This window comes from Schistocerca piceifrons, chromosome 3 (genome assembly GCF_021461385.2).
Source record: "Schistocerca piceifrons isolate TAMUIC-IGC-003096 chromosome 3, iqSchPice1.1, whole genome shotgun sequence".
Lineage (NCBI taxonomy): Eukaryota > Metazoa > Arthropoda > Insecta > Orthoptera > Acrididae > Schistocerca > Schistocerca piceifrons.
Genome location: NC_060140.1, coordinates 366,708,016 through 366,733,942, shown reverse-complemented (window position 1 = coordinate 366,733,942; position 25,927 = coordinate 366,708,016). Strand labels below are relative to the sequence as shown.

Here is a 25,927-nt window from a genome sequence, read left to right as displayed (position 1 = left end):
CTCTTCCCCAGACTCTTGCCGTGATGTGAGAGCCGCATCGTTTTCAATGCAGGTTTTCAGAAATTACTGCAACCAGTTGACGTTCATGATGGTAGAATTTTTATTGTACCGTAACTGGTTTCAAGTCGCCTAGTGACTCATCATCAAATGGAACAGTTCTTAGTAGTTGTTCATAGAACTGTGGGGACAACCACAACTACATGTAGAATTACTAAGAACTGTACCATCTCATGAGTCTCTGAGTGACTTGAAACTGGTAATGGAAATATAAAAATGCCATCATTAAGAAAGGCGACTGGTAGCAGTCACTTCTGAAAACATTTTTCATCATAGTCGCGGTGTTGTACATCCATAATGGATAAAAGTTTTATTCCCTATGCAGCTTATGGTGATCTTCATTTAACAGCAACACATGTTACTCAGCGTGCAGCTACTAGAAATAATATAGCTCCGTACTGACGTTATTCATACAAAACTCATGCGTGCATTTCGTTCGTTTCAAACAAGTTGTATATTTGAACATAATTGCTTTCTCTGAAACTACATTTCTATATTTTTTTCATTTTGGCTAAATTAAATCAGATGCAATATGGCATCGTATTTTAATGATGTTTTCTGACAACCGGTGTAGTTTGTCCTTTCTTCCTCCTACAAGCTGGAATACAAATGCCCTAGATCCCAGTCAGCAATCTCGCAATAGGTTGTTGCAGCTACGTATTTGATAGGATTTGATAGGATGTCCTCCAGCGCGACAGTATGTCAATCCTAGGGGCCCGGGTTCGATTCCTGGCTGGGTTGGAGATTTTCCCCGCTCAGGGACTGGGTGTCGTGTTGTCCTAATCATCATGATTTCATCCCCATCGACGCGCAAGTCGCCAAAATGGCGTCAAATCGAAAGACTTGCACCTGGCGAATGGTGTACTCGACGAGAGGCCCTAGTCACACGACATTTACATTTATTTTTATTTGGTATGACACTCTTTAGAGCAGTTCGTGTCGCTTTGTAACTGAATACAAACCAACATTTTTTTGCGGTTGAATCACGTTATTGTACATGGAAACAGTTATTGCCAAAAGGATCCACTCGATCAGTACCACACATCAAATGCAAGTAATTAAAGAATGATGGTACCATAGAATAAATAAGGATGAACCTGTAAAACCAGTCTCTCTTTACAAATTTCAGTGTTATGTCATCAATTTCGGTGTTATTTCCTGACATCTTGTTTTTCCTTGTAGTAGTTTTGTCTTGCTAACTTGTTTATCAGTATTATATTAGTAACGAATGTACATATACAACATTTTGTACCACAGTTATTAACATTACACTGAGAAAAAAAAAATATTCGAGTTAAGCTCAGTTAAGGAATAAAATAATTCATTTCAAGCCAGACAATTGTTCCACACGACTGATAATTCTCCGAATTTTGAGAAGAAGTTCTCTTTTTGAGATACTGCCAGGATGATACGTCAGTGTTTTGCCGTATTAGGAAACCAGACCCTCGCCGCCTGTCTTCAAACGTGGAAGCCAAATTGTGTTCAGTTCCAAAAGGGAAAATGTGAAGAAATGACTTTATCTACATATTTCCTTAAGTCAAAATAGGTGCTTTTTCACTTAATTATGAATAGATAAATTAGTGTGAGTGAGAGCAAGTCAAGTCGGAAGGACGACATTATGTGATCATCAACTTTAAGATCAAAACTATTCTCTCAAAAATTACTCCACGCGCTCGATGATGACATTTCGTTTTGTTCCGTTGATCGTGAGTGAATGCTGCTGTTTAAAGTACCATAAAGAATATCTGACATTGACATTAATTCCTGGTGTGGTTCCGTCTAGTGTGAATAGAACTTAATTCTTTCTTATCGGTCACACTTAGCAATCGAAGTTAAATTGCACACAAGCCAAATAATTTCATTCTGTTAAAGAAATGTTTTGATAAGGAAAAGTGAGCTGTGACAAGTCAGTTTTCAGGTGTAACTGTTGAGTCATGCAAATAATGTACTTAGCTTTAATGCGTCTACCGAGAAAAATTATTGACCATCCAAACATCACATAACAACTAAATTCAGACGATGTTGGTATAAAAACTATCCGTCCGAGCAGGTCATGAAGGCCCAATGGTACCGACCGGCCGCCGTGTCATCCCCAGACCACAGGCGTCACTGGATGCGGATGTGGAGGGGCATGTGGTCAGCACACCACTTTCCCGGCTGTATGTCAGTTAACGAGACCAGGGCGCTACGTCTCAGTCAAGTAGCTCCTCAGTTTGCCTCACAAAGGCTGAGTGCACCCCGCTTGCCAACAGCGCTCGGCAGACCAGATTGTCACCCATCGAAGTGCTAGCCCAGCTCGACACCGCTTAACTTCGGTGATCTGACGGGAACCGGTGTTACCCTGCGGCAAGGCTGTTGGCGATGTTGGTGTAAACCGTGATAGGTTCTGTCACGCGCAGAGAACCGGAAACGCGCATTAGTCAGTAACTGCCCTCATATTCACAGTTTCAAAATATGTTTATTCAGCAACATACAGAATGTCAGAAATTTAACGATTTTTAGTAAAACCCGCCGTTTTCGAGAAATTCGTGGCGTTATTGTTTAAATGAGATTTTCATCTCTCCATTAATGAGAGTTGATCTACAGGATACTTAAAGCGCAAGTACGGCAATGACGATACTGTCAGCAATTTGGGGAGGTACTGCGTTGTACAAATTGAGAGAGCTTTGCTAATGCACATTCCTCATCTGCTGACAACCATGTTAATAAATGGCCTACACTCTGCGCCGGTTAGTGACTGTTCTGGCACTCCCCCAATATGGTCAACTGGCGAAAATTCTGTTAATATTACGAGCAAATAATGGCCTCCACGTCTCCTACAACAAGTAGAGCGCTACGGTCACCTGAGCTATTGAACTTTGGGCATGCTGCGCGGGATTGGCATGAAGTGGGGCTCCAGAAAATCTTTGACATACACCTCATAATATCGTGTCCGACCTTCTTTTGCCCGGCGTAGTTCAGCAACTCGACTTGGCATGGACTCAACAAGTAGCTGGAAAGTCTCCTGCAGAAATACTGACCCATGCCATCTCTATAGCCGTCCATAATGGCGAATGTGTTGCCCATGAAGGATTTTGTACACGAACTGACGTTTCGATATGTCCTATAAATGTTCGATGGGATTCATGTTGGGCGATCTGGAGACCAAATCATTCGTTACGATTGTCCAGAATTTTCTTCAAACCATTCGCGAATAACTGTGGCCAGGTGTCACGGCGCATTGTCTTCCGTAAAAATTCCATCGTTGTTTGGGAACATGAAGTCCTTGAATGGCTCTAAATGGTCTCCAAGTAGCGGAACATAACCATTTTCAGCCTGCGATAAGTTCAGTTGGACCAGAGGACCCACTCCATTCCATGTAAACACAACCACACAGCTATGGAGCGGACACCATCCTGCACAGTGCCTTGTGGACGACTTGAGCCCATGGCTTCGTGGAGTCTACGGTACACTCAGAACCTACCATCAGTTCTTACCAACTCAAATCGCGAGTCATTTGACCAGGCCATGGTTTTCCTGTCGTTTAGGGTCCAACCGATACGGTCAAAAGCCGAAGAGAAGCGCTACAGGCAATGTTGCACTCTTAGGAAAGGCATGCGTGTCGGTCGTCTGCTGCCATAGCCCATTAACGCCAGATTTAGCTGTACTGTGCTAACGTACTTCACGCTTTGTTGCTTCTCTGTTAGCACTGACAACTCTAAGCAAACGGCGCTGCTCTCGGTCGTTAAGTGAAGCCCGTTGGCCACTGCATTGTCCATGGTGAGAGGTAAGGTCTGAAATTTGGTATTCTCAGCACACTCTTGACGCTGTGGATCTTGGAATATTGAATTTTCTAATGATTTCCGAAATGGAACGTCTCATGCGTCTAGCTCCAGTTACCATTCCGCGTTCTTACTTTGTTAATTCCCGCCATTTCGCCAAGATCACGCTGGAAGCATTTTCACATGGCTCATCTGAATACAAATGACCGCTCTGCCAATGCACTGCCCTTTTATACCTAGTGTACGTGATAGTACCGCCAACTGTATACGGGCAAATCGCTAACTTTTTCACCTCAGTGTAGTGCTGTCCTGTTTCTTTGTAGGGGGGAACATAGGAGGTGATTCATTGGCGTTCACAGGTATCTAACGTCGGAATCTGACCACCGTCACATATCCACTGGGTCATTCATCCTTGACTTTTTAGCAGTGTGCTGCATGTCGTTATTTGTGAAGAGAACGTGGTAACTGGATACAGGAATGACAACGGCTCAAGTTCTCTGAAGAATCTCATGAAAGAACATTTCAGCGCGAGGCTTTGCAGTAGAACCCAGCTTTTTTAGTTAGTTGCTCTTCTTATTTCTAAGATGGCTTGAGGACGCGATGGGAACTGTTTATGTGTCTGTAAGGGTGCTACATTTAAATCAACCTTTCTTTTTTGATACGTACGTAAGTGACAGCAATTGTCTGTATGTCTGTAAGGGTTCTGCATTTAAATCAGCCTTTCTTTTTTACTTAGTACGTAAATATTACTAATGGAACTGAAGAATGTTTCTTGCCTCTTCTCTGAAAACTGATTTTTGAACTTGAGAAAGTAAAGGGTCATGAGGCGATAGGGCATCGTCATTCAGGCATGTGGTATTGTTTTTGATCGACTCTTTCCCGTAAAGCTGTCAGACTTGTGTCTGTCCTTGGACGTTAAATATTCTAGCCAGTCCAACAGTGGACTGAAGTAATCAGGTTTTTTTTTTTTTCTTTATTGAGTTTCGATTCCCCCCAAAGGGGGCAGGCTGGCAGCAGCTTAGTATGCCGCTCTTCAGCCTACAGAATTTGTTTTAAAAAGAGGAAGATAATAAACAATAAAAACAGGCGATAAAATCGGAGACTTTAACGGTAACATGGCGGAAAAAATCGTGGAACTTAAAACATAGAAACAAAGAGATCATGATGCTAATAAAATACGTATGAAACAGACAGGTAAAATAATAGACAGACAATTAAAAAACACGGCGGCAGTCTGGTTTCTGTTCGCAAGAGACATAAAATTCATACCCAGCGACAGCATGATTTCTGTTCGCAACACTTTGGACAGACGAACAACACTGAACATTCACTTGAACACTGCACTAAAAAGTTGGCAAATATGACATACCACAGCCGAGGGCACGTGGTGGGAACCTGGACAGATGATGGGAAAATAAAAAGGGGGGAAGGAGAGGAAAAACGAAGAGTGGGAAGGGGGGGGAAAGGAGCTGATGGAGGTCGAGGACCCATAAGAGGACGGGGGGTGGGGCGGGGGTGCTGGGCAGACGCGACAGGGAGTGAGAAAGGCAGAGGAGGGGAATACAAAAGGTTTGGAGGGGGGGGAGAAGGGACGTATGGAGAGGTTAGGCGGGGAGAAAAACAGGATGGAAGGGGGGGAAGAGGGAGCCCAGGGAAAGGACGGAGGAAAGGAGGGGGGGTGAGGATCAGAGTTGATAGGAGGGATAAATGGAGGGAGAGAGGGCATCATCTGGGAGGGGGAGTTGATGGAAGCCACTTTGGGAAAGGAGATGAAGTGTGTAGAGATGGAGGGTAGGGGGAACACAACAGTGAAGGCGTGTCAGGGGGCGGGGACAGGAGAGGAGAGGAGCAACCATGGGGTGAGGGGGATCAAGGCGGCGGGAGGTGTAGAGTATGCAGAAATGTTCAAGAAATAGGAGCAGATGGGGGAAAGGAATGAGGTCACAGAGGATCCGCGTGGGGGACAGGAGGCATATACGGAAGGCGAGGCGGATTGCATGACGCTCAAGGATGTGGAGGGATTATAGAATTTGGGGGGGGGGGGGGCAGATATTCAGGTAATACGAAGGCTTACAGTAATACGAAGGCTTACAGATAGATCTATTCTGATCTAGAGCAATTAAATTGCTTTTTATTTTTTACAGATTTATTGCAACGTCAATGCTTCACTTATATATTGGCTTTGTATAATACATAATTAAACTTTCTATTCTTCCGTCACTATAGACGGAAAACTATTTAGCGTGTGGGTATTGAACTTTATAAGACTGATGTTTAGATTGTGTGCTATAGGATTTGCTTTGTTAGAAGTGTTAGTGTCATGATTTACCATTAGGCGCCAGTACTGGTACAGCGACGCATCATTGTGCAGACAGTCAACTTAGATCTGGACAAGGTGAACAGGGCTTTGCTCGTAAAGCTGTTTTCTCAAAACAACTGCAATAGTGTTCTTCTGGAGTACCAACGCATTCAAGAACTGAAGGAGTACTTTCCGCACCGTGGTTGAAGAACACATTTCGAAAGTTCGAATTGACTGGCGATTTGGAATTGCTTCTGGGAGAGACCGACGCTCAATTGCGTCACCAATTGTCGAAGAAGTTACTGTTGCCATGGCTGAAAATGCTGGACACTGTGCGCGATCTTCAAGCTGTGCACTAGCTGTTCACGACAGCCACGGTTCACAGTTAGAAAAATCATGCAAACAATTGTGGAAAGGTATCTCTAGTAGGGTTTCAGGCTGTCGTGGATACAGATGGTCCTCACATTCAGCGACGTTTGTAACCTGGAACGTAAACATCGTACGCAATTAACAAATGTTACTCTCTCGTGTAGACATTGAAATTTGTGTTTGGTTCAATGGTTTCTTCATTATTTCTCTTCCGCATGTCCTTAAAAATGTTCCAACAAAGTTTCATTGTACTTGGATCACTCGTTTTTTCTGAGGGACCTCTCAAGTAGCGAAAGTTTAATTATTAACTACTGTGTCCTTCCTGGTGCTAATAGTGCGTGCTTTGCATTTGAGACATTTAATTAATGTTAGTAACTGTAGCACTCAAACTTTATGCAGCTGAATGGAGACTTTAAAAGAAACTTTGATTAGTAAGGAAAGGAGCTATGGTGATGAAAAGCTTATTATCACTTGCCTGAGCGAAAATATTGTGGGTGCAAACTCAAATCTGTCCACAGTGTGAGTCTAAATACACTCCTGGGAATTGAAATAAGAACACCGTGAATTCATTGTCCCAGGAAGGGGAAACTTTATTGACACATTCCTGGGGTCAGATACATCACATGATCACACTGACAGAACCACAGGCACATAGACACAGGCAACAGTGCATGCACAATGTCGGCACTAGTACAGTGTATATCCACCTTTCGCAGCAATGCAGGCTGCTATTCTCCCATGGAGACGATCGTAGAGATGCTGGATGTAGTCCTGTGGAACGGCTTGCCATGCCATTTCCACCTGGCGCCTCAGTTGGACCAGCGTTCGTGCTGGACGTGCAGACCGCATGAGACGACGCTTCATCCAGTCCCAAACATGCTCAATGGGGGACAGATCCGGAGATCTTGCTGGCCAGGGTAGTTGACTTACACCTTCTAGAGCACGTTGGGTGGCACGGGATACATGCGGGCGTGCATTGTCCTGTTGGAACAGCAAGTTCCCTTGCCGGTCTAGGAATGGTAGAACGATGGGTTCGATGACGGTTTGGATGTACCGTGCACTATTCAGTGTCCCCTCGACGATCACCAGTGGTGTACGGCCAGTGTAGGAGATCGCTCCCCACACCATGATGCCGGATGTTGGCCCTGTGTGCCTCGGTCGTATGCAGTCCTAATTGTGGCGCTCACCTGCACGGCGCCAAACACGCATACGACCATCATTGGCACCAAGGCAGAAGCGACTCTCATCGCTGAAGACGACACGTCTCCATTCGTCCCTCCATTCACGCCTGTCGCGACACCACTGGAGGCGGGCTGCACGATGTTGGGGCGTGAGCGGAAGACGGCCTAACGGTGTGCGGGACCGTAGCCCAGCTTCATGGAGACGGTTGCGAATGGTCCTCGCCGATACCCCAGGAGCAACAGTGTCCCTAATTTGCTGGGAAGTGGCGGTGCGGTCCCCTACGGCACTGCGTAGGATCCTACGGTCTTGGCGTGCATCCGTGCGTCGCTGCGGTCCGGTCCCAGGTCGACGGGCACGTGCACCTTCCGCCGACCACTGGCGACGACATCGATGTACTGTGGAGACCTCACGCCCCACGTGTTGAGCAATTCGGCGGTACGTCCACCCGGCCTCCCGCATGCCCACTATACGCCCTCGCTCAAAGTCCGTCAACTGCACATACGGTTCACGTCCACGTTGTCGCGGCATGCTACCAGTGTTAAAGACTGCGATGGAGCTCCGTATGCCACGGCAAACTGGCTGACACTGACGGCGGCGGTGCACAAATGCTGCGCAGCTAGCGCCATTCGACGGCCAACACCGCGGTTCCTGGTGTGTCCGCTGTGCCGTGCGTGTGATCATTGCTTGTACAGCCCTCTCGCAGTGTCCGGAGCAAGTATGGTGGGTCTGACACACCGGTGTCAATGTGTTCTTTTTTCCATTTCCAGGAGTGTATGTTCAAATCTGATCATTGACGACTGTTGATGGCAATCCTGGTCCTTCTAGCCACTCAACCAACTTTTGTGTCATTTCTGCGACGCATTAATCCATTGCGTGTTCGTTTCACTTAAAGCTATAAATTGGCTGCTCAGAAAGAAGGAGGCGGGGCCCGTCTCAGCAGGCAACGTGCTACGAGGCTACCCAAGCTTCCGCTCCCTGCATCCCCCCTCAGGGGCGAAGTAAAAGTGTGCGATCAGTAGAGGAATCTTCACGTAATAGGAGGAGTCCTTCCAATTACATAATAGTGTAACTTTTGGGGGATCTTCCAGAAAACAGAGAGCTGCGATTCGTGTGTAGTTTCGATGACAATTAAATATTCTATAGAGGTTTTCTTATTTCGCAGGCAGAGCCAGAGGGATAATCTCGCTAAACAGAGGATTTCAACAGCAGATATAGTAGAAGTTGCTGATGCAGAAAGCTTGCATGAAAGAAGACTGAGAGCTACACAGAGGAATAAAACGTTACTGAAGGTAAGTCTGTGTTAGACATTAATGCAACAGACTGAATCCACAAAATACACTGAAGAGCCGAAGAGACTGGTTCACCTGCTTAATATCGTGTAGGATTCCGCGAGCACGCAATAGTGCCGCAACACGACTTGGCACGGACTCGAGTAATGTCTGAAGTAGTGCTGGAGGGAGTTCACACCATGAACCCTGCAGCGCTGTCCATAAATTCGTAAGAGCACGAAGGGGTTCGAGATCTCTTCTGAACAGCATGTTGCAAGGCATCCCAGATACGCTCAATAATTTTCATGTCTGGGGAGTTTGCTAGCCAGCGAAAGTGTTTAAACTCAGAAGAGTGTTCCTGGAGCCACTCTGTAGCAATTCTGGACGTGTGGGGTGCCGCATTGTCCTGATGGAATTGCCCAAGTCCGTCGGAATGCACAATGGACGTGAATGGATGCAAGTGATCAAACAGGATGCTTACGTACGTGTTACCTGTCAGAGTCGTATCTAGACGTATCAGGGGTCCCATATGACCCCAAGTGCACACGCCCCACGCCAGTACAGAGCCTCCACCAGCTTGAGAAGTCCCTTGCTGTCGTGCAGCGTCCACGGATTTATGAGGTTTCCTCCATTGTACTCGTCCATCCACTCGATACAATTTGAAACGAGTCTCTTCGACCAGGCAACATGTTTCCAGTCATCAACAGTCCAGTGTCGGTACTGGTGGGCTCAGGCGAGGCGTAAAGCTTTGTGTCGTGCGGTCATCAAGGGTACACGAGTGGGCCCTCGGCTCCGTAAGCCCACATCGATGATGTTTCGTTGAATGTTTCGCACGCTGACACTTGTTGATGGCCCAGCACTGAAATCTGCAACGATTTGCGGAAGCGTTGCACTTTTGTCACGATGAACCGTCGTTGGTCCCGTTCTTGCAGGACCTTTTCCGGCCGCAGCGATGTCAGAGATTTGATGTTTTGCAGGTTTCCTGATATTCACGGTACATTCGTGAAATGGTCGCACGGGAAAATCCCCACTTCATCGCTACGTCGGAGATGCTGTGTCCCATCGCTCGTGCGCCGACTATAACTCCACGTGCAAACTCACTTAAATCTTGATAACCTACCGTTGCAGCAGCAGTAACCGATCTAGCAACTGCGGCAGACCCTTCTTGTCTTATATAACCGTTGCCGACCGTAGCGCCATACTCTGCCTGTTTGCGTATCTATATATTTGAATATGCATGTCCATATCAGTTTCTTTGGCGCTTCAGTGTAGATGGCGTTGTCACTTAACAGTGAGGTTGATAAGTATATCAGTAATATCACATTGTAAAGCAGTAGTCAGATATCTGCATTCTCTAATCAGAGCCTACGTTCTGCCATTAAAATTAAGTTAGAACGATCATAAGTCTCGATTCTTTTTCGAACAATATCTCAAGTTCTTTTGGCATACTACTTCGAATTCACGTGCAGCTTAAGAATGCCCAAAGGCTCTTTTCGGCTCAGCAAGAATAGATTACTTGAGTCCCAGTGTGAGGCGAGCTTTCTGGTTTGACCCGTTTCGTTAGTGCCTCTTCCGCTGCTTTCAACGGTATCACTCTGGATACCACCATTTAAAGTCAGGGCCGGCCACGGCGTGGCAAACTTCACGCGGGCCCGGTATGCAAGCCGTGTGTGGGCCAAGGTTCTGTCTGCCTCTGCTTTGCTCGTTCCTTCCGGTAAGTACTCTGCACAGTGCGATATTTCATTTAGAATTGCGATGTGGCATTTTTCAGTCGGCACACCTATCCTTGTAGATCGTTCAGGGCCACAATGAATTCAAATCTTGCGTTTTCTTTAACGGAGGCGAGCTTAGGGAACTCGACTGTGTTCGTCAGAATGTGTTCCTTCTACAAAGCTATTTTTTTAAATGCAACCTCATCAAATCAGAAAGACGTTGTTTCTCCCCGTGCAGTGCCTTATTGTCGGCAGTGTGCAATCAAGTCCACTTAAAATGCGAGGTCTGAAGTTCATTTCAGATGTTCTAATTTTCGGTGCTGCATTCCTTTTTCCTTCATGAATTCAACAATAGTGAGTTTTAAATCGATAAATCGTTCCAGACGTGCCCCTCGATCTAAGCAACGCACCTTTGAATAATGTACAAAGTCTCCATGCTTTTCGCTCAATGCCACAGAGAACTATTGCAACAGACAGTAGAATAATGCGTGCAAGCCGGCCGGAGTGGCCAAGCGGTTCTAGGCGTTTCAGTCTGGAACCGCGCGACCGCTACGGTCGCAAGTTCGAATCCTGCCTCGGGCATGGATGTGTGTGATGTCCTTAGGTTAGTTAGGTTTAAGTAGCTCTAAGTTCTAGGGGACTGATGACCTCAGATGTTAAGTCCCATAGTGCTCAGAGCCATTTGAACCAAATGCGTGCAACGTCACAAATTTTTCTATTCACACCACCAGTTTTTTCACGACTGCATGCCTACAAATGTAGCACAAAGTGCTTCTTGATGCAGAGAACAATGGATCCCATCTGTCGATTATTTTTGGCTCTTTCATTGTCAATTAACAAGGGTACCTTATGGTCTCAGAAATTCACTTCGGAATGAGACTTCGTAGTCCAGTAGTATACTTCAATGGTGTCCGCCCACAAAAGTTGTAAGGCGCACTAGCCAGAAGATTCCCAGAAAAAGGGCTGTGAATTTTCAGGCGAAACGCTGTGGCAGCGCAGCGAAATGGCTGCAGCTGTAGCGGACTCACTTGCCACGCTGGCGAACCAGTTTCGATCCTACCTCTAGATAACTTTTTATTTTATGTTTTTAATTTTGTTAAAAATTATAATACCTTTGAAGTAAAGTTAGCGATCTAATGTATTATCAATTAAATCTTAAAAGTATGTTGTATCGGCTACTGTGGGAGTCGGCACCGACACAAACAAGGAAGGAGAGAAGTTGTGATGACTGGTGGCAGAAATCCAAAATGATCTGTACATAACACTTTCAAATTAACAGAAAACTTTATTTCTAAAAACAAAAGAAGCATAACGTCTCGTCATGAGGTGGCTTGGTGTGCTTCCTGTGCCTCCTAAAGCAATTGCTTTACCCAATGTTACTACTCACAGAATGGAGGCTAAGTATCGTCCTCCTATTACTCAGTACTGATGTTCTCGAAGTCTGCGACCAAACTGGGCCCTACCAGCTGTAGGCGGCTGGTTAAGCCAGAGCTGACAGGAGGTGCTGAATCTGTCTTCCTGGAGGTGTGGCGCTGCCCGCTCTTCCCATTGGTGCGCGGGTCAGCGCCTTCTTGGTGCCGTTTCGCAGCTCTGCCCTGGTCCGTGTGCAGTCGATCTTTAGGATTGCACAAATAATTATATTTTTTTATGAAATGACTGTTACTATTGTCGTTAAAATGTTATTGCAAATTCGACAATATTATAAGCTGCAGAGAGATTAAGAATATTCTTTATAAATTTGAGTAACCGGTTTCTACGTGGAAGAAGAGAGTATAGCTGTTGCCCTGTTGTACGTACAAGTAGGGAGATGGTCAGGAATTGTCGATATCCTCACGGAACTATGGACCGTCCTTACCCGCTACTGATAATATTTTACGTATTTTAAAACAATTAAAAAAGGAAATAAAAAGTTACCTGAAGGTAGGATCGAATCTAGATCGCCCGTGTGGCAAGCGAGTCTGCTATAGGTGCAGCCATTTCGCTGTGCTGCCGTAACATATAAATTGACCGGTATATGAACTTTGCCTAAAACTTTAGCGCCCTTGCGAGGTGCCAGGGCTAGCAGTGTGTTTAACACTAAATTCTTCTAGAATCTTCATATGGAAATGATGCTGTAAGCCCCCCACCCCCCCTTTTTCTAACTCGGACTTTTGCTGTTGCAGATGGATTAAGAAGAAACGCGAACTGACTGTAAACGACCCTGAAAGTGGAGTAGAGTTTGGCATCTGCAATAATTTAATTTGATAGAAATTAATTTCATAAAGGAAAGATTCATTAACGTAGTGAGAAATGAAAGGGTTGCTCTACCAACCTACAGAATGAAAGTTCTGTTCAAAATAACAATTTAATTTATTATGACTAAACTCAAAGTAAAAAAAACATATGAATCATTTACAATACTTCAAATTGCATACTCAAATAAATGCTGTGAAGGTGAAGGTGTCCATAAACTAGCTCGTGACATTTATGACCAAGTGGTATGTGGAGCCAATTCCTTGCAACTCAAATCTTAAGAGAAACACCCAGTCAACCCAACATTAATTGCTGCTACAGTAGTGAGAACTTAGACAATGAACACCCAAGACGGAACCATGATAGAAAAGACGGTAATAGGCGCGCTCTGTTTAGCTCTGATTATCACATAGCAAAATTCCCTATCTGCCGATGCTGCTACATTACGAAGCTGTCTTCTTAACTACAAGGACACGATCTGGCGTACCGGAGGCGATGGCTGGTTGCTTCTGCGCCCCGTTGTGGTGATGATAATGTCGCGGGTATGGCCCGAAACAAATTATCCTGGTCTGGTTGTTCCAGACTAAAGACTTCCTAGGAATTCAAATGCGCCTCTGAGGGAGACGAAGAAGGCTCGCCACACAATCACTCACAACACAGTGATTGATTTTAACAAGCGAAGTCACACAGTAACTCCAATACAGTCAACTATAGCCAAAACTGCTCAAGACGGACAACATAGGTCGCTTGTTCACAGAACGCTCAATTGCCAACTGTATTCGGAAAGTTACGTTGAAGTCAAAACTTCAGCAACTTCGTCAAACGGGTATTACTAAACGAAAGTATATTAGACAGCCATCGGAAAGCACGCTGTCCAGAGCATCGAGAGCTCAATGTTGTATCCTACTCCGACCTAAAAGCTAGACTCGACTCTACCAAGAGCACCTGTACAGGTCAAACATAGAACATTACCGCCCCCACGACACTGGCCGTGGCTAAACGTGCCAATCAGCAACTCGAAAACCGGTGGAAAATTCCACTCTATTGCCGAAGCACTACTATTCCACCAATGGCGATACTTGGCGCCAATTTCTGCGCAGATTTTGCTACGTCACGGAGCTATCACCTGAGCAAGCCAATCACAGTTATGATCTTTGCAGAAAACGCGGAAATTTGCCCTCCAAGACTGCCTGGGAACACAAGTCATTACCACGCCTCGCTCGTAGCCCATCAGAAAGTGTTTTCACGAAGTTTCTGCGAAGTAACGGAATCTCTAACCGCAGCCGCTCCCTCAGGCCCCTGTGGGCGTGTCGCCTCCGCTCTTATGACAATGTCGGCCTGTGGACAACATCCACTCGACTCCCTCACACCCGTCGGCATAATTCTTTTATCCCCAGCAGAACGCTCCTGTCTTTCCGGACCACACAGGCGACGAGAGACGCAGCGTGGGAAGAAGTAGCAACTCTTCACCGCATGCAATTAGAGAGGAAAATATTCATATCTTCTGGGCTCTCAATACAAGCCTCACAATGACCATATTCGGCTATATTTCCCCAAATTGAATTACTCAGCGCATGATAGAAATATGAGAGGGGGCAAGTCACTGTGTGCACTGTAAAGGCATGCCACATCTCACCCATTTTCTTGGAATCTTATGGCTATTGCGCTTTTCAACTTTTGTGGATGAGGTATATTGCTACCTTGCGAAGTCTCATCCTGAACTGAATTTCCGCGACCGTAAGGTCCCCTTGTAAATCTTCAACTCTTTCTGCATGGTATTGTAATATCGTTTCATAGCAAATTTTCAATACCATGTCACTTGTGCGACTGTGTAATATCTACCGAGAACTCTCACTCCTCTCTTCTGTCTTTCCCATTTATTTTTTTGGCTTGTGACGATAGATTGCTTCTTTTTGTGCAGACTGCCACTGGACCTGTGAACGTCCTTCATACCACGAACAAACAGCGAAGGGTAAACGACGCTGAAACCACGATTCTCCCGAATCAGCCTTGACTGATCTCTACACCTTCTGTATTCCCGGTAAATGTCTTCCCTTACGCCTAAAAGCAGTGAAAAATATCGTTCGCCAGTCATCACAATGCGACATCTCACGAGATACGCGGTGTGGACGTCACAGCTCCGACGTGTTCATAATAATCAGACTCGTCAGAGTATTTTTAAAGCCATGTCGTGCACCACGGCGAGTGTCCTTGTACTGCTGTGGTGGTCTATGAGACTGCTGTGTGATACCTCATCTGCTCTGGAGACGGATGTTGCAGCTCTTGCTTTTCTTACTGAATATTCGTTCAAAGAAATCGATATTTCTTAAAGGTCTTCTCCTTATTTTCGGAGTGAACAAACGGTATAATTTCAGTGTATTCAGTAGTACCTTGTTAACACAATCTATGCAGCTACGTCACATTCCAAAGTAACCATTTTCTAGCTGCTCTGTATGAGATTTAAAACTTTCACGGCGCACAGATCGTTCCATAAAATTTCGAGCGAACTGCTGCATGTCTGCAACTTGCTGCCGCGATATTTCGGCGCAGAGTTTTCTGACAATCTTCAGGCGAAAACTGACAAGAAAGGCACTGAGGCCCCCATCGCTGAACATTGTATTTCCGTTGGTCATTCGATGAAATACTACCAAAGCGAAAATTGGGGCCCATACGTCAAACTTTTGGAGCTCCGTCATCATTAAGCCGGCCGGAGTGACCGAGCGGTTCTAAGCGCTACAGTCTGGAATCGCGCGACCGCTACGGTCGCAGGTTCGAATCCTGCCTCGGGTATGGATGTGTGTGATGTCCTTAGGTTAGTTAGGTTTAAGTAGTTGTAAGTTCTAGGGTACTGATGACCTCAGATGTTAAGTCCCATAGTGCTCAGAGCCATTTGAACCATTTTTCCATCATTGATTCAGTGGAAATACGACTGTCTGAGTCCTTTATTAATCGAGACGGAGGTTTCCAGTTAAATTCTACGTATAATCCCATTATAGAAAAACTTCGTGTTCTGCGTAACCGGCGTCGTTTGCCATGCGAACAGAATCGATCTGATATCGATAATCCAGCTTTCACCACGGAGGGCGCGCGACGGAGCACACAGACTTGAAGAGAAACGGCGCGTGCGCAACGCCAACTGGACACACTACGCATGTAAACTGGAAATTTGTGGTAAGGGATATGGGACCAAACTGCTGAGGCCATCGGTCCCTAGGCTTACGCACTGCTTAATCTAACTTAAACTAACTTACGCTAAGGACAACACACACACCCATGCCCGAGGGAGGACTCGAACCTTCGACGGGAGGGGCCGCGCGAACCGTGACAAGACGCCTTACAAAACACCGCTACTCCGCGCGGCACTACACATGTGTCGGCGGGGTAGATTAGATTGGATTAGATTAGTTTTTCGTTCCATAGATCCGTGTTGAGGAGATCCTCGTGGATGTGGAACATGTCAATTTATTTTTTTATTTTTTTTAAGCTGAAATAACAATACTAATAGTATGATTATATGTACAATACATCATTTGTTTCTATTAAAAAATTCGTCAATGGAGTAGAAGGAGTTGGCCACTAGTAAGTCTTTCAGGCTCCTTTTAAGCTGATCTTTATTTGTAACTAAATTTTTTATGTTTACTGGCAAATTATTGAAGATGAGTGTTCCTGAGTAGTGGACCCCTTTTTGAACTAAAGTAAGTGTTTTTAAGTTCTTGTGCAGATCATTTTTGTTCCTGGTATTGTATGTATGAACTGAGCTGTTTGTTGGAAAAAGAGATATATTATTTAGGACAAATTTCATTAATGAGTAAATATACTGAGAGGCAGTAGTTAGTATACCCAGTTCTTTGAAGAGGTTTCTACAGGACGTCCGTGAATTTACTCCACAAAAAGTACGTATTACACGCTTTTGGACTCTGAAAACTTTTGTTTGACTTGAAGAGTTACCCCAAAATATTATACCATATGACATTATGGAATGAAAGTAGGCAAAGTATGCAAGCTATTTCGTTTTTATGTCGCCTATGTCTGCTAACACTCGAATTGCAAATACAGATTTGTTAAGGCGTTTCTGCAGTTCTGTGGTGTGCTCTTCCCAACTGAATTTATTATCAAGTTGTAATCCAGGAATTTAAGACTGTCAACCTCTTCTATCTGCTCTTCTTCGTATTTTATGCATATGCTGGGTGGAGGCCTCTTACAGGTTCTGAATTGCATATAGTGAGTCTTTTCGAAGTTAAATGTCAGTGAGTTGGCTTTAAACCATTTATTAATATCCATGAAAATATCATTGGCAGATCTTTCTAGAACTACACTTGACATACTATTTATTGCAATACTTCTGTCATCTGCAAACAAAACGAACTCTGCTTCTGGCAGTGTAACTGATGAGAGATCATTAATGTATACAAGAAAAAGCAATGGCCCTAAGATGGATCCTTGTGGGACACCACATGTAATTTCTTCCCATTCTGATGATGACTGATGACTTAATTCACTAGTCCCTTGCACTGACACCCTTTGTTTCCTGTTAGTGAGGTATGACTTGAACCATTTTGCAGCACTGCCCGTGACACCATAGAATTCTAATTTACTTAAAAGGATGTTGTGGTTCACACAATCAAATGCCTTTGACAAATCACAGAAAATACCTGCTGCTTGTAATTTGTTATTTAATGAATTAAGTACATTTTCACTGTAGGTGTAAATAGCCTTCTCGGTATCAGAACCCTTCAGAAATCCAAACTGTGTTTTTGATAGTATGTTATTTGTGGTCAGATGGTTGAGCAGCTGCTTGTACATTACTTTTTTAAAAAATTTTGAGAATGCTGGCAAAAGTGAAATCGGTCTGTAGTTTGATGGTATCTTTTTATCCCCTTTCTTGAATAGAGGCTTAACATCTGCATATTTTAGCCAGTCAGGAAATGTCCCAGCTATAATTGACTGGTTACACAAGTAACTTAGAATTGTACTAAACTCACAAGAACATGCCTTAATTAACTTTGTTGGTATTTCATCGTACCCACTAGAATGCTTTGTTTTTAAAGATTTTATTATGGAAGTTATTTCTTTTGGTGAAGTGAGTGATATATTCATGTACTTGAAGCTATTTATGAATGCTAGTTTCAGATATTCAAGGGCATTATTTACTGATCCTGAAAGTCCCAATCTATCAGTAACGGATATAAAGTACTTGTTAAATAGATTTGCCACACTATGCCCATCAGTTACTAATGTGTCATCTACCCTTAGTGCTATTTGCTCCTGTTCCTTTCTGGTTCTACCAGTCTGCTCCTTCACTATATCCCATATTGTTTTTATTTTGTTCCCTGACATTGCTATCTTCTTCTCATAGTGCATTTGTTTAGACGTCTGAATTACTTTTTTTAATGTTTTACAGTATTCTTTGTATTTAGCTAAATCATCAGCATTGGAGCTATTCTTGGTCGACAGATACATTTTCCTTTTTGTCTTACAGGAAATCTTTATTCCTTGTGTAATCCATGGTTTTATTATAGTCTTCTGTTTAATTTGGGTAACTTTTAGAGGAAAACAGTTTTCAAACATGGTACTGACATTGTTCATGAATGTGTTATATTTTTCATTCATGTCATGAGCACTATAAACATCTTTCCAGTTCATATCTTTGAGCAGTTTTCTAAAACACTCAATTTTTGGTTGATTGACTACTCTCCTGTACTCAGATTTAGCAGTCTTGATAATCTGCTTAGAATTTACATCTAAAACAAGGAGCTGCATGTCATGATCTGATAGTCCATTTATAACAGGTTTTATGATATGATTTTGTTCCCTTGATTTGTCTATAAAAATGTTATCAATGGCTGTCCTTGAGGATTTAGTGATCCTAGTTGGAAAGTGTACAGTGTGAGTTAGATTGAAAGACAACATTACTAACTGCAGTGAATGTTTACTGGAAGATTGTATTAGAAAATCTGTATTAAAGTCACCAGCAATCAAAATTTCTTTGTTTCTTCCTGTTAAATAACCCAAAAGAGCTTCTAGATGATCTAAGAATAGATTATAATTTCCTACAGGTGCTCGGTAAATAGTCATTATTACATAGGATCTGTTATGGAACTCTACTTCTGTTGCACATGCTTCTAGATGCTGCTCTAAACAGAATTTATTAATGTCAATGTTCTTGAATTTATGGCAGTTTTTGATAAATGTGGCAACTCCTCCTCCATCCATATGTACTCTGTCTTAAATGCGTGAGCACAGTGCTTCTCCTGTCAGTATTCAGCTGAAGATGGTTAGAAGACACTGCGCCGAAATGTCGTGGTAGTAAGTTGGAGACATCTGGCAGTACGCCCGAAATTTTATGGAACTAACAGCTCTATAACTTGCAAAATAGCAATTTATTCATCTCAAATGAATCAGATTCTTTCCTTGCATCGTGAAGTCACAGATTCGTGACCTGTGTTTGGTAACATACTTATACATTTCTTTTATGAAGCAATGTAGAAAAGTAATGCCTCTGAATTTTTTATGTGAAAACTCATAATGCTTCGTATATAAAACAAGCGTTATGAACATTCTAAGTGTTTACTCTTCATGTCTACGTATTTATTTCTCAACCTAGTCACCCTGGTGACGAACACATTTCTCCCAATGAGAGAGCAGTTTGTTCATACTGTCGCTGTAGAATGTCTGAGCACAACCTCACCTCTGCTTGCACCGCTTCATCACTATCAAAGTGAAGTTCTCGAAGGCGTTCTTTAAGTTTTGAAACAGATGAAAATCGGGTGGAGCCAAATCGGGACTGTATAGAGGATGACCGATGACAGTGAGCCCACCAAAGAAAGGCATCACATTGTTGCAGATGTCGCAGCGCTCACGTGTGGTCTAGGATTGTAATGCTGAAAGAGAGGGTACTCCATGTCAGCATGAACTCTTCGAATTCACAACTCGATCACAGCACGCTGTTTCTCAACACCGATGTAATTACATTCAAATGTTCAAATATGTGTGAATTCCTGAGGGACCAAAGTGCTGAGCTCATCGGTCCCTAGACTTACACACTACTTAAACTGAATTAATCTAACTTATGCTGAGAACAACAGATCCATGCCCGAGGGAGGACCCGAAACTCCGGCGGGTGAGGTCGCGCAATCCGTGACAAGGCGACTCTAACCACGCGAGCCTCCGCCGTGTTGCACGCGACAATTGGGAGCGCTCTATCGACAGAGGGCTGAAAATATGTAAGCATAGAGGATAAATATGTAAAATGATAATTACGTTCGTTTTATTTTAAAAACTTGAAGAGTTCTCGCATAAAAAATTCGAAGATATTACTTTTCAGCAAGACCTCGTATTTAAATTCCAGCGCTGCGTAGTTATTTGCTTTTGTTTCACTGTTCCCAACTGTATCCCATCAGTAGGAGTGTCACCAATCATTGTAGCAACACAAAAAACTATGGATTCCACACTAATATCGGTCGTTTTCTGTTATTTTAACATTTTACCCCAAGAGTATATTTTTCCATGTACTAATCCTTTAATATACCCTGTTTAATTGAAATTTGCGCCAGACATAGCAGTGTCATGCCTGTATGTCACCACTTTCTCAGTCATACTTCCACAAATAAGGATATCTCCTGGTATCCCGAATCTATATTAGAACACATTCACACACACATACATGCATACACTCTTTTTATATGCCTGGTATCCCGAATCTATATTAGAACACATTCACACACACATACATGCATACACTCTTTTTATATGCAAAGACGTTAGTTTTTCTTAATGTTGAAGCAAAGAAATAGTTTCCGATCCTGCAAGTTTTCTCTATTGGCCCCCAAACAAAGATGAAAATTAATAATATAAGGCATTTTTCATTTTTGATGCAATCATAACCGATTTAGATCTACGTAGGTCATCTTTAGATTCTAGAATAGAGAAAACGGAAACTTATATTAAGACCTGAAACAAGTACAAATCTTTTCACTAGGCCTACTTGTAAGGCAGGTAAAGTACTATTAGCATGCATACGGTGCACATCTACGAGCGGCATTTGGTGAACACATGCCGTCCACAGGCGTGAACCATATTTACATGTTTGTACTTGTTTTAGCCCTTAGGTTTTGTTTTCTCTATTCTAGCATCAGAGCCGGCCAGAGTGACCGAGCGGTTCTAGGCGTTACAGTCTGGAAGCGCGCGACCGCTACGGTCGCAGGTTCGAATCCTGCCTCGGGCGTGGGTGTGTGTGGTGTCCTTAGGTTAGTTAGGTTTAAGTAGTTCTAAGTTCTAGGGGACTGAAGACCTCAGAAGTAAAGTCCCATAGTGCTCAGAGCCATTTGAATCTAGCATCTGAATTTCTAGGCTGAAATCGGTTATGACAGTGTCATAAGAAAAGTGTATCAAAAAACAAAAACAACCGTATAATAAATAATCACAGTCTCCTCAAATGGAATGTTGTTTTTCTCCAAAAGAAGTGCGTCATGAGAATGAATTCCTGTCCCGGCCTCGACTGCAGCTATGCCGTGCTGTTTCCGCAGGAGCTGGAGGTGTCCGCGGCGAAGCTGAGGTCCCGCACCTGCTACTGCCCCACCGACTCACAGCTGGCCGCCCTACTCAAGCGCTACTGCGACCACGTGTCCAGGTGAGGCGCGTCCCTGCCGCCTTTTTACTTTCTCTTTATTGCAAGAAACTGTGGATTAAATGAGAACTTGAGTGAACATGAAATTTAATTTTAGTGTGCAAGTTTTGGAATCGCCGTTCGTCCAGCACCGGATGCGTCGGTTGTCTGGGATTTAACAATCAGACTCCCGCGAAGATCTTGATGTAAACGTAATAATAATGCAATCACACGTATTTTACTACTTAATAGAATGCATTTCGCCACGACTGTTAAAAATTTTGTTTTCCATAACGGGCCAGTTTCGGTGGAAATATCAATATCAGGTGGAAATTGCAGTCCAATAAAAAAAAAAAAAAATACATATATGTGGGGAACATGAAATAGCAAACATATATAAAAGAGAGAAAAAGTACGAAAAATAATGTTACATCCGAATCTTGTATCGTGTGAATAAGCATGTGTCTATTACACAGTTGTTCATGAATGTGCCACTTTGTAAAATGAGTGATATGTGTTCCACATGGAGAACTATATAAGCAGAGAGAAAGTCTGACGCAAGCCTAGATCAGAGGAACAGCTCAGACAGAAAACTGACAGCAGGCGCTGACCACACAGGGCAAACGATAGCAAACGCCGACATACACATGTCTCGTGCACAGCTAACTTGCGACTTGAAGTGTCCACATAAGGATGTGGAAGGAGAGTGTTGACAAAGGTAATCTCAGAGGCTACACGTGATATAAGTACAAAGGGTAGAGAGACAAACATGAGATATGTAAGGTGGCGATCAAAAGTTTCCGTTTCAGAACGTTGCCGAAGCGTATATGAAACATTGCGCAACTCCGATGTAGGTATATAAGCACCGTCAGTAGGCAAGGGATTAGTGTGACATTCGTTCTTTTCCGATGTGCGTGTAGTAAAGGTGGAAACTCGAACTATGGCGACGTTGTTATCAAATGCAGGAAAAACACCAGTAGACATCCATCGAAGAATGAAGAATGTGTATGAGGCAGCATGTGCGTCCAAAACCACTCTTGTGGAATGGAGCGGGAAGTTCCGTACTGGTCGCGATTCGACACAAGACGCCGGTTGATCTGGAAAGCCAGTCTCATCCGTTACGCCATTCCTAGTAGAAGACACTTAAGCACCTGCCCTATAGTGGTTATCTCTCCCCACGCTATTATCGCGCGTTCGGCCCCTTAAAAAAGACCTTGGAGTGTCCACCCAAGGATGTGTAGCATTTATCAAATGGGTATCTTCAACATGGTGCATCGGTGGGATGATTGCCTCAATGCTCACGGTGATTTTGCCTGATTTGGCACACCGATTCTGGAGTGTGCGGCTTCCTAACGGAAACTTTTTTATCTCACCTCGTAAACAAACAATGAACAGAATGTCAACTATAATGGTATGGGCCAAGACAGTAGGATGGTGCCAGATTCAGGGCACGAACTTCAGCCAGCCGACACAGCATTTAGCCATACGGACAACTTCATCAACAGCGACTCAGTTCTCCAGGCAAAAAACAGCACTACTTAGTTTTCACGGTACTGAAGTATGCGGTAGTATAAGCCTTCCGCATTAACAAGCACCATTTCTGGGCCATAATTGGTTGGCAAGGCAAGGCTACGGGGGTCGTTAACGCTCTCCTGATGCAGTTGTCATCAGCGCAACGGTGATACGAATCAATGACGGCTGCCGCACAACTTTCGCCAACTGGCCGCTTGCGCCCTGTTGCCCTTCCAGTTGACAGCTTGTCAGAGGTCCTGACGCCGCTTTATGGTCCGAGATAGGAATTGCTTCCTAGCCCCAAGCCTGCCACCGACTGCTCTCTAACCACCGTTCCAGCGTTTGACCGTGGGCACCGACTACCACTGACGCTGAATGTGGGCTCGCCCCACCTATAGCCACGGGAACTGAGACGCCGTCGGCTGACTGCATAGTGAGTGCGTGCACGCCAGTCCACTCCGGTCTGCGGTTCATTGCCCACCACCTGACGCCCGACAGCCGCGGGCACATAGTTTCTACCCTTGTTTACCGGAAAATCAATAAACTGTCTCATGCCTACATCTTCTGCATCTCCTCTCCATTTCCTCCAGAGTACCACTAGCACACAACCACCTACCCTTTCACAACCAACAAGTGTATGAAACATTACATGAAAACCATTGCGATTAAAGCATGACGTTACTTGAGACAGCCTGATTGACAAATGATGCTTGAAATTACTTTGCGGTCAGGCTAATAGCTGTCAGTTAGGAATTAAAGTATCAGTCCTATTCACATAAAATGTGAGTGAAGTTTTTTTGATGCCTCCTATCTCACAGAATGACTTTGTGTGTTTTCTCTCTGGTCTTTCCCACTTTCTTATGCCTGTCATTTCATGTTTCCCACATTATGTACAACTTTTTTGTGTCTAATTGCAGTAGGCACTTGGTAATGTTGTTACTACCGATACTGGTTAATTCTGCGGAATAAAATAAAAACTTTGCAGTCGTGGTGAGACGTATTCCTTCAAGAAATATAGTGCCTCTGTCGCAGCCTGCAAAAGTCAGTTAGCTATTTTACTACTTTTATCAGCTGTCCTCACGATAACTAGGACTGGTTGAGGGGTGGTGGGGAATGGCTGAGGGAGAGTTTCACTGAAACCCAATGGTGCTTCTTCACTTAAATGTGAGACTCGGATGATGCATATTCAACATGAACTCGATATAACATTAAAAAAGTGTCACATATGTTGCTTGAGGCTTTCCCGACGGACATGCTGTATATATGGTTCTCGGGCGAGACGTCGGACGTCATAGTGAAAACTCCACAATATTTCATCAGCGCAACTGGCCGACATCTTCGGGTGCGACGAACACACTGCTAAGGCAGGACCAGAGTCCCCTATTTATGACAGTCTTAGGCAGGAAGTGCGCATGCATGGAGGCGCCAAATTCGATGGCCAATAGCGACGATATCAACCGATAGCTGGAAGGACAGCAACGCCACCTACAGGATGAAGAACCAAAGACTTCCGCGCACGCTGCCATCGGCCGCTCGAGCGACCTCTGTCGGAAGCCGCAAGCAAAATTGCGCGTCCGCGTAGGCGCGTGACTATCCTCCCGTTGTCAACAGAATATTTATGTTTCTGGCGAATCGTCATCCGTCGTATGACCAATGGTACTCCTCTCTGCTCGATGCGACATCAATATGGCCACTGCTGGATCCCAAGCTGTACTGAGCTGAAAGCCCGTGTCTCTGTTTACAAGATTCGTCGAGCTACGTATTTCTACTGCTTCCTTAATAACACTGTCCCAGTACGAATTCGTCGATGCGAGAATTTTGGTGTGTTGATAATTCGTAGAATGGCTTGTACTGAGACAATGCTTGACCACTGCAGACTTCTCTGGTTGCTCCAGACGGGTGTAGCGTTGGTGTTCAGTACATCTCTCTTCTACAGTGCGACAAGTTTGTCCGATGTACGACATGCCGCAGCTACAAGGAATCTCGTAAACGCCTGGTCTTCTTAGGCCAACGCTGTCCTTAGATGAGCCCAAGAGAGCTCTGAGTTTTGCCGGCGGACGAAAGACACATTTAACTTTATGCCTCTTCAATAATCTTCCTATTTTTGAAGAGACACCGCCGATGTATGGCAAGATGACCATTCCCCTTTCTTCTTCGCCTTCTTCCAGTTCCTCACGTTGGGTAGCCCGCTTCAAGTGTAAGGCACGGCGAATCTCCCGTTCGGAGTATCCGTTTGTTGGAAAGTGGTACGCAGAGGAGTAGCTCATTGGATAAGATGTCTGAGTCTGATATGGCTCGTGCTCTGTGAACCAACGTCCTAAGTACTCCACTTCGTTGCGAAAGATGGTGACAGCTGGTGGCCTGTAAGTATAAGTCCGTGTGTGTTGGTTTACGGTACACTGAGTGACCTAATGTGCCATCTTCTTTTCTCCGTACTAACACGTCCAGGAATGGAAGTTCGCCGTTATTCTCCACCTTCATAGTAAACTTGATGTTGGGATGAAGCGAGTTAAGATGCTCAAGAAAAACATTCAGCGATGCAATGTCGAGAGGCCAGATAACAAAGGTGTCGTCCACACATCGCCAGAAACACGTAGGTTTCAAATCCGACGACTGGAGTGCTCTCTCCTTGAAGTCTTCCATGAAAAGATTAGCCACAATGGGTGACGCCGTCAGTCTGTTCAAAGTATTGTACATTAAGTAAAAAGTACGTCGAGGTGAGTACATGTTGGAATAAGTTTGGGGAACTTTTAGTTCCTCAGTTTGAGCCCTTGATCATGTGAAGGTGGTCTGTTCCACAGCGACTAGGCCCACGGTGGCGGCAGAATTATGGGCTGCCAAGTTAGGCAGCAATCGAAGGCTCGAGGCTGGGTGATGATGATAGCTGCACCACATGGACGACGTTGTCTTCACGTCAGCATTTGGCAAGA

General features: G+C 44.3%; 1 protein-coding gene across 1 annotated transcript in view; it reads left to right on the top strand.

Moving 5' to 3' along the window:
* LOC124788662 (leucine-rich repeat-containing protein 51-like) overlaps positions 1-25,927 on the top strand; it is a 159,785-nt gene that overhangs the window by 109,851 nt on the left and 24,007 nt on the right. The window contains exons 3-4 of the mRNA XM_047255938.1: positions 8,831-8,957; positions 21,406-21,509. The gene's annotated coding sequence lies outside the window, so the exon portion shown is untranslated. The remainder of the gene's footprint in view (positions 1-8,830; positions 8,958-21,405; positions 21,510-25,927) is intronic.